The sequence below is a fragment of the Trachypithecus francoisi genome, unplaced genomic scaffold (assembly GCF_009764315.1).
Source record: "Trachypithecus francoisi isolate TF-2019V2 unplaced genomic scaffold, Tfra_2.0 Lachesis_group0, whole genome shotgun sequence".
Taxonomy (NCBI): domain Eukaryota; kingdom Metazoa; phylum Chordata; class Mammalia; order Primates; family Cercopithecidae; genus Trachypithecus; species Trachypithecus francoisi.
This window is the reverse complement of record NW_022681453.1, coordinates 53,784,127-53,794,553: the sequence shown is the minus strand read 5'-3', so window position 1 is coordinate 53,794,553 and position 10,427 is coordinate 53,784,127. Positions and strand designations below refer to the sequence as shown.

Sequence of the window (10,427 nt, the reverse complement as noted above, 5' to 3'; positions counted from 1 at the left end):
TTCTTCTTTGCTTGTGTTCTTTGGGGGCAGGGTTCTATCTGGAAGGTTGGAGGGGGCTAAAGGAAGAGAAAAATCTATTGTCAAAGTATTCTCTTTAACGTAGGATTACAGAAAATAGCACTTTTTCTACCAAAGGAGAAAAAAAAAAAAAAAAGAGCTGGGCACAGTGACAGGTGCCTGCTGTCCCAGCTACTCAGCAGACTGGGGTGGGTCTCTTTTAAAGACCCCAGTCTCTTCAAAGAAACAAAATTGCAGTTGATTTTGAAACTAAAGTCGGCTGAATTTGAGGCTTAAGCTGACCATGTAATTGATACCATATGTAACAATTTCCTAATTAAATTCACCTATAAGAAGAGCTGCAATTAAGCAGGCGGATTAAGTCACTCTTCTAATTTCTCAGTGTCCTATTTTATAATAACCATTTAAGTGGTTAGGTGAAAAAGTACTACACAAGCTGTAAGGCATTTCTCCATCAATGCCCATCCTAACTTGCCAGACAGCTTATCTTTGATGTTCAGGACTTTCAACCTCGGGATTTCAAAGTGGGCTCATAGGTAGCCCCAAAGAGTAGGAGCTTCTCATCAGTGTGAGCTGGCATTTTCCAATATTGGACAACTCAAGAGAAGCATGAAAGGCTGAACTTAGGTCTGGCATAGTGGCTCATGCCTGTAACCCCAGCACTTTGGGAGGCTGAGCCAGGTGGATTACCTGAGGTCAGGAGTTCAAGACCAGCCTGACCAACGTGGTGAAACCCGGTTTCTACTAAAAACAAAAAACTTAGCTGGGCGTCGTGGCAGGCGCCTGTAATCACAGCTACTCAGGAGGCTGAGGCAGTAGAATTGCTTGAACCCGGGAGGCGGAGGTTGTGGTAAGCCAAGATCCTGCCACTGCACTACAGCCTAGGTGACAGAGCGAGACTCCGTCGCAAAAAAAAAAAAAAAAAAAAAAGGCTGAACTTGTATAACTTGCAGGTGACTGTTTTATTTAGTCTGTGACTGAAAGATTTAAAAACTTGGCCAGGTGCAGTGGCTCACGCCTGATATCCCGGCACTTTGGGAGGCCATGGCAGGAGTATCGCTTGAGGCCAGGAGTTCAAGAGCAGCCTGGGCAACATAGCCAGACCCTGTCTCTATACTACATAATAAAAAAAGCACAGCGTGGTGGCTGTAGAGGTGGGAGGTTCACTGGAGCCCAGGAGGTCGCGGCTGCAGTGAGCTAAGATTGTGCCACTAAGCACAACCTAAGCAACACAGTGAGAGCCTGCCTCTGGGAAAAAAAAAAAGGATTCAAAAACTATCATGGCCAGGCGCAGTGGCTCACACCTGTAATCCCAGCACTTTGGGAGGCCAAGGCAGGTGGATCACAAGGTCAGGCATTTGAGACCAGCCTGGCCCACATGGCCAAATCCCGTCTCTACTAAAAATACAAAAAATTGGCCGGACATGGTGCTGGCACCTGTAATCTCAGCTACTTGGGAGGCTGAGGCAGGAGAATTGCTTGAACCTGGGAGTTGCAAGTTGCCATGAGCCAAGATTGTGCCATTGCACTCTATCTAGCCTGGACAACAGAGCAAGACTCAGTCTCAAAAAAAAAAAAAAAAAAACGAAAAACAAAACAAAACAAAACCAAACCTATCATTTCACGACTCTTACTATAAATCCTATTTGGATTTAGTAAATACTAAGGCAAAGACCTGTATTACCAAAGATGGTCTGGGAGCTATTTCTGGCAGCAGACCTGAACCCTGCAGCCTGTGGGCAAAGACGCTGAAGCTCGCTGAAGAAGGCCTGCTCTTCCGGGCTCTCCTGCTCTTTTGCAGTTATGGCTGGAGGCTGGCCTGGTGCCACGCTGGCTCCATGGGGTGGGCCATCTGGCAGGGAGGCCTGATGTTTGTATGATCACAGAAGCTATCCCAGTCCACCCTTGCTGAAGCGGTGGCAGGGCCTACCTGCTCCTCCTGTAAAGGGCTCAGTAACAGAGTTGGAGTCGGGGTGGGAGGTTCGGTATTTGTCAAGCTTCCCTCCTCCTGAGATCCGGGGTTTCACAAGTGAATCTTGAGCAACTGCTCACGGTCTCTTGGCATTGAGCCCAGGGAAAACAAGGTTCTTCCTCTTCTTCCAGGAGCTCAGCGGCTAATGGAGTCAAAGCAGCTGTGGTCAGTGAATAGGAAAGGGCAGCCTTTGATGAGGCTGGGGGGCTGGGGAGGGAAGATTCCAAACAGCAAAGGAGCTTGAGCCTCGGTAGGGCCTGCCGGTCCTAGAGGGGGAACCGACTTTCCTGGGCCCACCCTCACGCACAGCCAGGAGCAGCTGTCCTCAAGGTGTGCCGTGTCCCAGCCCCTCCAGCTCAGCCTTTTCATTTGTTCAAGCTGGTGCTCGGGAGTGCACAGGATGCCTTTCAGAAGAATTCTAAATCCCGGGGCGCTGTGATGGCACAGTCACATGTCTGAGCCCAAAACAAGAGAACCACTTGTGTTTTTGCCACACTTCTCGCCAGCGATGCCCATATTTTTGCACTTTTTTTTTTTTTTTTGAGACGGAGGCTCGCTCTGTCACCTGGGCTGGAGTGCAGTGGCACAATCTCGGCTTACTGCAAGCTCCGCCTCCTGAGTTCACTCCATTCTCCTGCCTCAACCTCCCGAGTAGCTGGGACTACACGCGCCCACCACCATGCCCAGCTAATTTTTTTGTATTTTTAGCAGAGACCGGATTTCACCGTGTTAGCCAGGATGGTCTTGATCTCCTGACCTCGTGATCCGCCTGCCTCGGCCTCCCAAAGTGCTGGGATTACAGGCGTAAGCCACCGCACCCGGCCTTTGTGCATATAATTTTTTATTTGTTTGTTTGTTTATTTTCTTTTGAGACAGAGTCTCGCTCTTGTCACCTAGGCCTGAGTGCAGTGGCACGATCTCGGATCACTGCAACCTCCGCCTCCCAGGTTCAAGTGATTCTCCTACCGTAGCCTCCTGAGTAGCTGGGATTACAGGCACCTGCCACCACACCCCGCTAATTTTTTTTATTTTTAGTAGAGACGGGGTTTCACTATATTGGTCAGGCTGGTCTTGTATTTGTGTGTACTTTCAGAAACACAGAAGGATGTAAATATAACTAAGAAATAGACACCCATCAGAGGCTGGGCATGTTGGCTCATACCTGTAATCCTAGCACTTTGGGAGGCCTAGGCGGGTGGATCATCTGAGATTAGGAGTTAGAGACCAGCCTGACCAACATGGAGAAACATGGAGAAACCCTGTCTCTACTGAAAATACAAAATTAGCCTGGCATGGTGGCACATGCCTGTAATCCCAGCTACTCGGGAGGCTAAGGCAGGAGAATCGCTTGAATCCAGGAGGCAGAGGTTGAGGTGAGCTGAGATCACGCCATTGCACTCCAGCCTGGGCAACAAGAGCGAAACTCCGTCTCAAAAAAAAAAAGAAAGAAGAAATAGACATCCATCACATACACATATGCTTATTCTAGTCACACTGTCCTTTACTTTCCTCTTTTGATTTAATATATACTGGAGATCAATTCACATGAGCTCCTATAGAACTATGCATTCTTCCCTCAATGGCTCCATGGTACAGATGTGCTAGAGCTGAGTTAGCCACTCCTCTGATGGATTTAGATTTATTGACAGTATTTTGCTAATACAAACCATCTATCAAAAGTTATAGTGCTCTTGGCCGGGCACGGTGGCTCAAGCCTGTAATCCCAGCACTTTGGGAGGCCGAGACGGGCGGATCACGAGGTCAGGAGATCGAGACCATCCTGGCTAACACGGTGAAACCCCGTCTCTACTAAAAAAATACAAAAAAATTAGCCGGGCGAGGTGGCCGGCGCCTGTAGTCCCAGCTACACGGGAGGCTGAGGCAGGAGAATGGTGTGAACCCGGGAGGCGGAGCTTGCAGTGAGCTGAGATCTGGCCACAGCACTCCAGCCTGGGCGGCAGAGCGAGACTCCGTCTCAAAAAACAAAAAAAAAGTTATAGTGCTCTTAGCAAATAAAACAATACAGAGATTGCATGGAACTTCTCTACAGTTGTCATTGTAGGTTGGAACTGTTTGGTCTTTGCCTTTTTCCTACATCACATCTTGTTTCTCTTTGTTGCTTTTCCCCTCCTCCTCTGCCCACATCCCCCTACACACCTGTTCCTCCTGGTGAATTTCAGTAGCTCCTCGCCACCCATCAATCAGGGAGCTTTCCTAGACTGCACCTCTATTCCTGGCTTTTCTCTCTCTGCACCTCCCCAGCAGCATTTTGCAAGACAGTTTGTGATGCTGTAGCCTAACTGTGATGCTTAGCCTAAATCTGACAATTCAGTGACCTTCTTGCATGGGTCAGGAGTTCAAGACCAGCCTGGCCAACATGGCAAAACCCTATCTCTACTACAAATACAAAAATTAGCTGGGTGTGGTGGGGCACACCTGTAATCCCAGCTACGTGGGAGGCTGAGGCAGAAGAATCGCTTAAACCTGGGAGGTGGAGGTTGCAGTGAGCCGAGATCACGCCACTGCACTCCAGCCTAGGTGACACAGCAAGACTGTCTCAAAAACAAAACAAAACAAAACAAAAATCACATTATACTCCATATACACAATTATTATTTTTTATTATTTAAAAAATTTAAAAAATCACAGGAAATGTAAATGATCCAAATACTCCAAATAAAAAACAGATTTTCAAACTGGATAAAAAAGCAGGATGCAAGGTATATGCTATCTACAAGAAATACATTTTAAATATAAAGACAAAAAAAGTAATAGGATAAAAAAAGATATACTATGCTAACACTAGTCAAAAGAAAGTACAAATGGCTATATCAGTATCAAAGAAGACTTCAAAGTAGAGGATATTACCAGGGGTAAAGAAAAGTCATTTCATAATGGTAAAGATGTCCATTAATCAGGAGGACATAATTTTAAATGTTTATACATCTAATAATAGAGTTTCAAAATACATGAAGGAAAAAACTGATAGAACAGTAAGGAGAAACATACATCTACGATTATAGACAGAGATTTCAAAACTCCTTTGTCAATAATTGATAGAACAGGTAGGCAGAAAATTAGTAAGGATATGGTAGAGTTGTACAGTGTGAGCCAAATATACCTGATTGTCATTTGTGGAAAACTATACCTCGCCAGGTGCAGTGGCTCACAATGCCTGTAATCCTAGCACTTTGGGAGGCCGAGGCGGGCGAATCACCTGAGGTTGGAAGTTCGAAACCAGCCTGACCAACATGAAGAAACCCCGTCTCTACTAAAAATACAAAAGTTAGCTGGGCATGGTGGCACATGCCTGTAATCCCAGCTACTCGGGACACTGAGGCAGGAGAATGGTTTGAACTGGGAAGGTTGAGGTTGCAGTGAGCTGAGATATCGCCACTGGATTCCAGCCTGGGCAACAAAAGCGAAACTCTGTCTCAGAAAAAAAAAAAGGGGGGGGGCCTGGGCGCAGTGGCTCACGCCTGTAATCCCAGCACTCTGGGAGGCCCAGGTGGGCAGATCACGAGGTCAGGAGATCGAGACCATCCTGGCTAACACAGTGAAACCCCATCTCTACTAAAAATACAAAAAAGGCCGGGCGCGGTGGCTCAAGCCTGTAATCCCAGCACTTTGGGAGGCCGAGACGGGCGGATCACGAGGTCAGGAGATCGAGACCATCCTGGCTAACACGGTGAAACCCCGTCTCTACTAAAAATACAAAAATTAGCTGGGCATGGTGGCACATGCCTGTAATCCCAGCTACTCGGGACACTGAGGCAGGAGAATGGTTTGAACTGGAAGGTTGAGGTTGCAGTGAGCTGAGATATCGCCACTGGATTCCAGCCTGGGCAACAAAAGCGAAACTCTGTCTCAGAAAAAAAAAAAGGGGGGGGGCCTGGGCGCAGTGGCTCACGCCTGTAATCCCAGCACTCTGGGAGGCCCAGGTGGGCAGATCACGAGGTCAGGAGATCGAGACCATCCTGGCTAACACAGTGAAACCCCATCTCTACTAAAAATACAAAAAAGGCCGGGCGCGGTGGCTCAAGCCTGTAATCCCAGCACTTTGGGAGGCCGAGACGGGCGGATCACGAGGTCAGGAGATCGAGACCATCCTGGCTAACACGGTGAAACCCCGTCTCTACTAAAAAATACAAAAAACTAGCCGGGCGACGTGGCGGGCGCCTGTAGTCCTAGCTACTCGGGAGGCTGTGGCAGCAGAGTGGCGTGAACCCGGGGGCAGAGCTTGCAGTAAGCTGAGATTGCGCCACTGCACTCCAGTCTGGGCGACAGAACGAGATTCCGTTCAAAAAAAAAAGACCACCACTATACCCAGTAATAAGACAATACACATTCCTCTCAAGTGTACATGGAATATTTACCAAAATAGACCATATCCTTGGCCATACACAAGTTTCAATAAATTCAGAAGGACTCAAACCAAACAAAGCATATTCTCTGACCATAAAGAATTAAATTAGAATCAACATCTCAAATTAAATTATTGAATAATTTTTATCTCAAGGTAATAGAGAAAAGTATGGAAGGAAACATATAAAGTTGTATTAATATTAGTGACTTCATGGAGATAAAAATGATGAAACGTTGGAGACAGTGCCATAAGGATATTAAATACATTTTGTGCTGTTTTACTAGTTATAATAAACATGTATTCCTTTTGAAATTTAAACAAAATATAGGATTTATGTGTGTGTGTATATATGTATGTATGTATTTATTTATATATTTTTGAGACGGAGTCTTGCTCTGTCACCCAGGCTTGGAGTGCAGTGATGCGATCTCAGCTCACTGCAACCTCCGCATCGCAGATTAATCAAGCAATTCTCCTGCCTCAGCCTACTGAGTAGCTGGGACAGGTATGTGCCACCGCGCCTGGCTAATTTTTGTATTTTCAGTGGAAATAGGGTTTCACCATGTTGGCTAGGCTGGTCTTGAACTCCTGACCTCACGTGATCCACCCACCTCAGCCTCCCAAAGTGCTGGGATTACAGTCATAAGCCACTGCACCTGACCCTCAAATACTTAAAAATAAATTTCCCCTTTCCATTTCAGGTGACCTCAGCCAACTTCCATATCAAAAAATCATATTAACCCTGAATAAAACAATCAAATACTGTAATTTATTTAATAATTCCTCTATTACTGGACATTTAGGTTGTTTTCCATTTTCTACCTTATATAATGAAGGCTACAACGAACAAATAGGTCCTCCTTAAATGGCAATCCTCAGCTTTCCTAAAAATCCATCTCCTCACAGCTTGCATGTGGAAAACAAGCTCCAATTTATATTTTTTAACTCACTAATTTATGCCTCCCATAATCTAATTCCTCAAGAGCAGAGGTCTGCTTTAAAATGGTTTTTGTGTGCTCGCTTGGCAGCACACATACTAAAATTGGAACGGTACAGAGATTAGCATGGCCCCTGTGCAAGGATACTTGTAAATCTGCGAAGCTTGCAGTGAGCTGAGATCGCGCCACCACACTCCAGCCTGGGTGACAGAGCCAGACTCCATCTCAAAAAATAAATAAATAAAATAAAATGGCTTTTGCCACATAGTCACTTTGCCTGTTGCAGCAATTTAAATTGACAAAACATTTGATCTTTTATCTTTGTCTCAAAATCCTAGAGGGTTCACTTTAATCCATATCCAATATATTAAGAAATATGTGATTCGTAAGCCTTTTTTTTTTTTTTTTTTGAAACAGAATCTTGCTCTGTCACCCAGGCTGGAGTGCAGTGGTGCAACCTCTGCCTCCCAGGTTCAAGCGATTCTTCTGCCTCAGCCTCCTGAGTAGCTGGATATGGGCGTGCACGAGCACGCTTGGCTGATTTTTGTATTTTTAATAGAGACAGGGTTTCACCATGTTGGCCAGGCTGTTCTCAAACTCCTGACCTCAGGTGATCTGCCCACATCAGCCTCCTAAAGTGCTGGGATTACAGGCGTGAGCCACCGTGCCCGGCCTTTGTAAGCACTTTTGAAGTAGTAATCATTAACTACAAACACAGAATCTTGTAGGTTAATGAATTCTCTTTTTTTAAGAGATGAATCGGCCGGGCATGGTGGCACAAGCCTGTAATCCCAGCACTTTGGGAGGCTGAGGTGGGCAGATCACGAGGTTAGGAGATTGAGACCATCCTGGCTAACACAGCGAAACCCCGTCTCTACAAAAAATACAAAAAATTAGCCGGCCGTGGTGACGGGGGCCGGTAGTCCCAGCTACTCGAGAGGCTGAGCCAGGAGAATGGCGAGAACCCAGGAGGTGGAGCTTGCAGTGAGCCGAGATCCCACCACTGCACTCCAGGCTGGGCGACAGAGCGAGACTCCGTCTCAAAAACAAAAAAGGAAAAAGAGAGATGGATCACAAGGTCAGGAATTTCAGACCAGCCTGGCCAAAATAGTGAAACCCCGTTTCTACTAAAAAAATACAAAAAATTAGCTGGGCCTAGTGGCGGGTGCCTGTAATCCCAGCTATTTAGGAGGCTGAGGCAGGGGAATTGCTTGATCCTGGGAGGCGCAGGTTGCAGTGAGCCGAGATTGTGCCACTGAACTCCAGCCCAGGCAACAGTGCAAGAATCTGTATGAAAAAAAAAAAAAAAAAAAAGAGAGAGCTCTGTCACCCAGGCTGGAGTGCAGTGGGATGAGCACAGCTCACTGCAGCCCTCAAACTCCTAGGCTCAAGTGATCCTCCCGCCTCAGCCTTCCCACTAGCTGGGACTACAGGTGCATATCACCATGTTCAGCTAATTTTCCTATTTTATTTTTTGTAGAGATGGTGTCATGCTTTGTTGCCTACGCTGGTCTCAAACTCCTGGGCTCAAGACATTTTCTCACCTCAGCTTCTCAAAGTGTTGAGATTACAGGTATGAGTCACTGTGTCCAGCCTAACAACATTTTTTAATGAGATCTGTTTTTCTGATTATAAAAGTGAAACACGAAGCCAAGTGTGGTGGCTCTTGCCTGTAATCCCAGTACCTGAGGAGGCTGAGGCAGGAGGATTGTTTGAGCCCAGGAATTTGAGAGTAGCCTGGGCAACATGGCGAGACTGCAGCCTGCAAAAATAAATACGTAAATAAGCTGGGCATAGTGGCACATGCCTATAGTCCTAGCTACTTGGGAGGCTAAGCTGTGAAAATTGCTTGAGCCTGGCAGGTCGAGGCTGCAGTGAGCCATGATTGTGCCACTGCCCTCCACAATGGGCAACAGAGTGACAGATCCTATCTCAAAAATAAATAAAAAAAAAAGTAAAACATGCTCAGTGCGAAACTTTGTACAATACCAAAAAATATAAAGAAGTGTATGCAGCCGGGCGCAGTGGCTCACGCCTGTAGCCCCAGCACTTTGGGAGGCCGAGGCGGGTGGATCACGAGGTCAGGAGATCGAGACCATCCTGGCTAAGACAGTGAAACCCCGTCTCTACTAAAAATGCAAAAAACTAGCCGGGCGTGGCAGTGGGCGCCTGTAGTCCCAGCTACTTGGGAGGCTGAGGCAGGAGAATGGCGGGAACCTGGGAGGCGGAGCTTGCAGTGAGCCGAGATTGCGCCACTGCACTCCAGACTGGGCGACTGAGCAAGACTCTGTCTCAAAAAAAAAAAAAAAAAAAGAAGTGTATGCATAGTTATATTTTTCCTTTTAATATGGCAAAAATCTTTATATATGTGTGTGTATATATATGTATGTGTGTGTGTATATAAATATATTATATATATATATATGATGGAGTTTTGCTCTTGTTGCCCAGGCTGGAGTGCAATGGTGTGATCTCGGCTCACTGCAACCTCTGCCTCCTGGATTCAAGCGATTCTTCTACTTCAGCCTCCCAAGTAGCTGGGATTACAGGCACCCACCACCACGCCCACCTAATTTATGTGTTTTTAGTAGAGACGGGGTTTCACCACATTGGCCAGACAGTTCATGAACTCCTGACCTCAGCTGATCTGCCCACCTTGGCCTCCCAAAGTGCTGCGATTACAGGTGTGAACCACCAAACCCGGCCAAAAAATATATATATATATATATTTATAGTCTTTTTAAATTTAATAATATTTATTTTCCAATGTCATTGTTTACAAGTATCATAGCAGCAACTTTCTTTATTTCTTTTTTTGTTCATTCACCTAGAAATCGTCAAAAATTGCCATTGCCAACCGGGCGGCTCATGTCTACAATGCCAGCACTTTGGGAGGCTGAGGTAGGAGGACTACTTGAGCTCAGGAGTTTCAGACCAGCCATGGGGTAACACGGCAAAACCCCATCTCTACAAAAAATACAAAAATTAGCTGGGCATTGTGGCACACACCTATGGTCCCACCTACTAGGGAGACTGAGTTGGGGGAATTGCTTGAGCCCAGCAGGAGGTTGAGGCTGTAGTGAGCTGTGATCACACCATGGCACTCCAGCCTGGGCAACAAAGTGAGACCCTG

General features: G+C 46.3%; 1 non-coding gene across 1 annotated transcript; it reads left to right on the top strand.

The window, feature by feature from the left end:
- Nucleotides 1-7,369: 7,369 nt before the first annotated feature.
- On the top strand, nt 7,370-7,471 carry LOC117084632. The gene has a single exon (XR_004437555.1). It is a non-coding gene; the product is annotated as a U6 spliceosomal RNA (small nuclear RNA).
- Nucleotides 7,472-10,427: the final 2,956 nt, after the last annotated feature.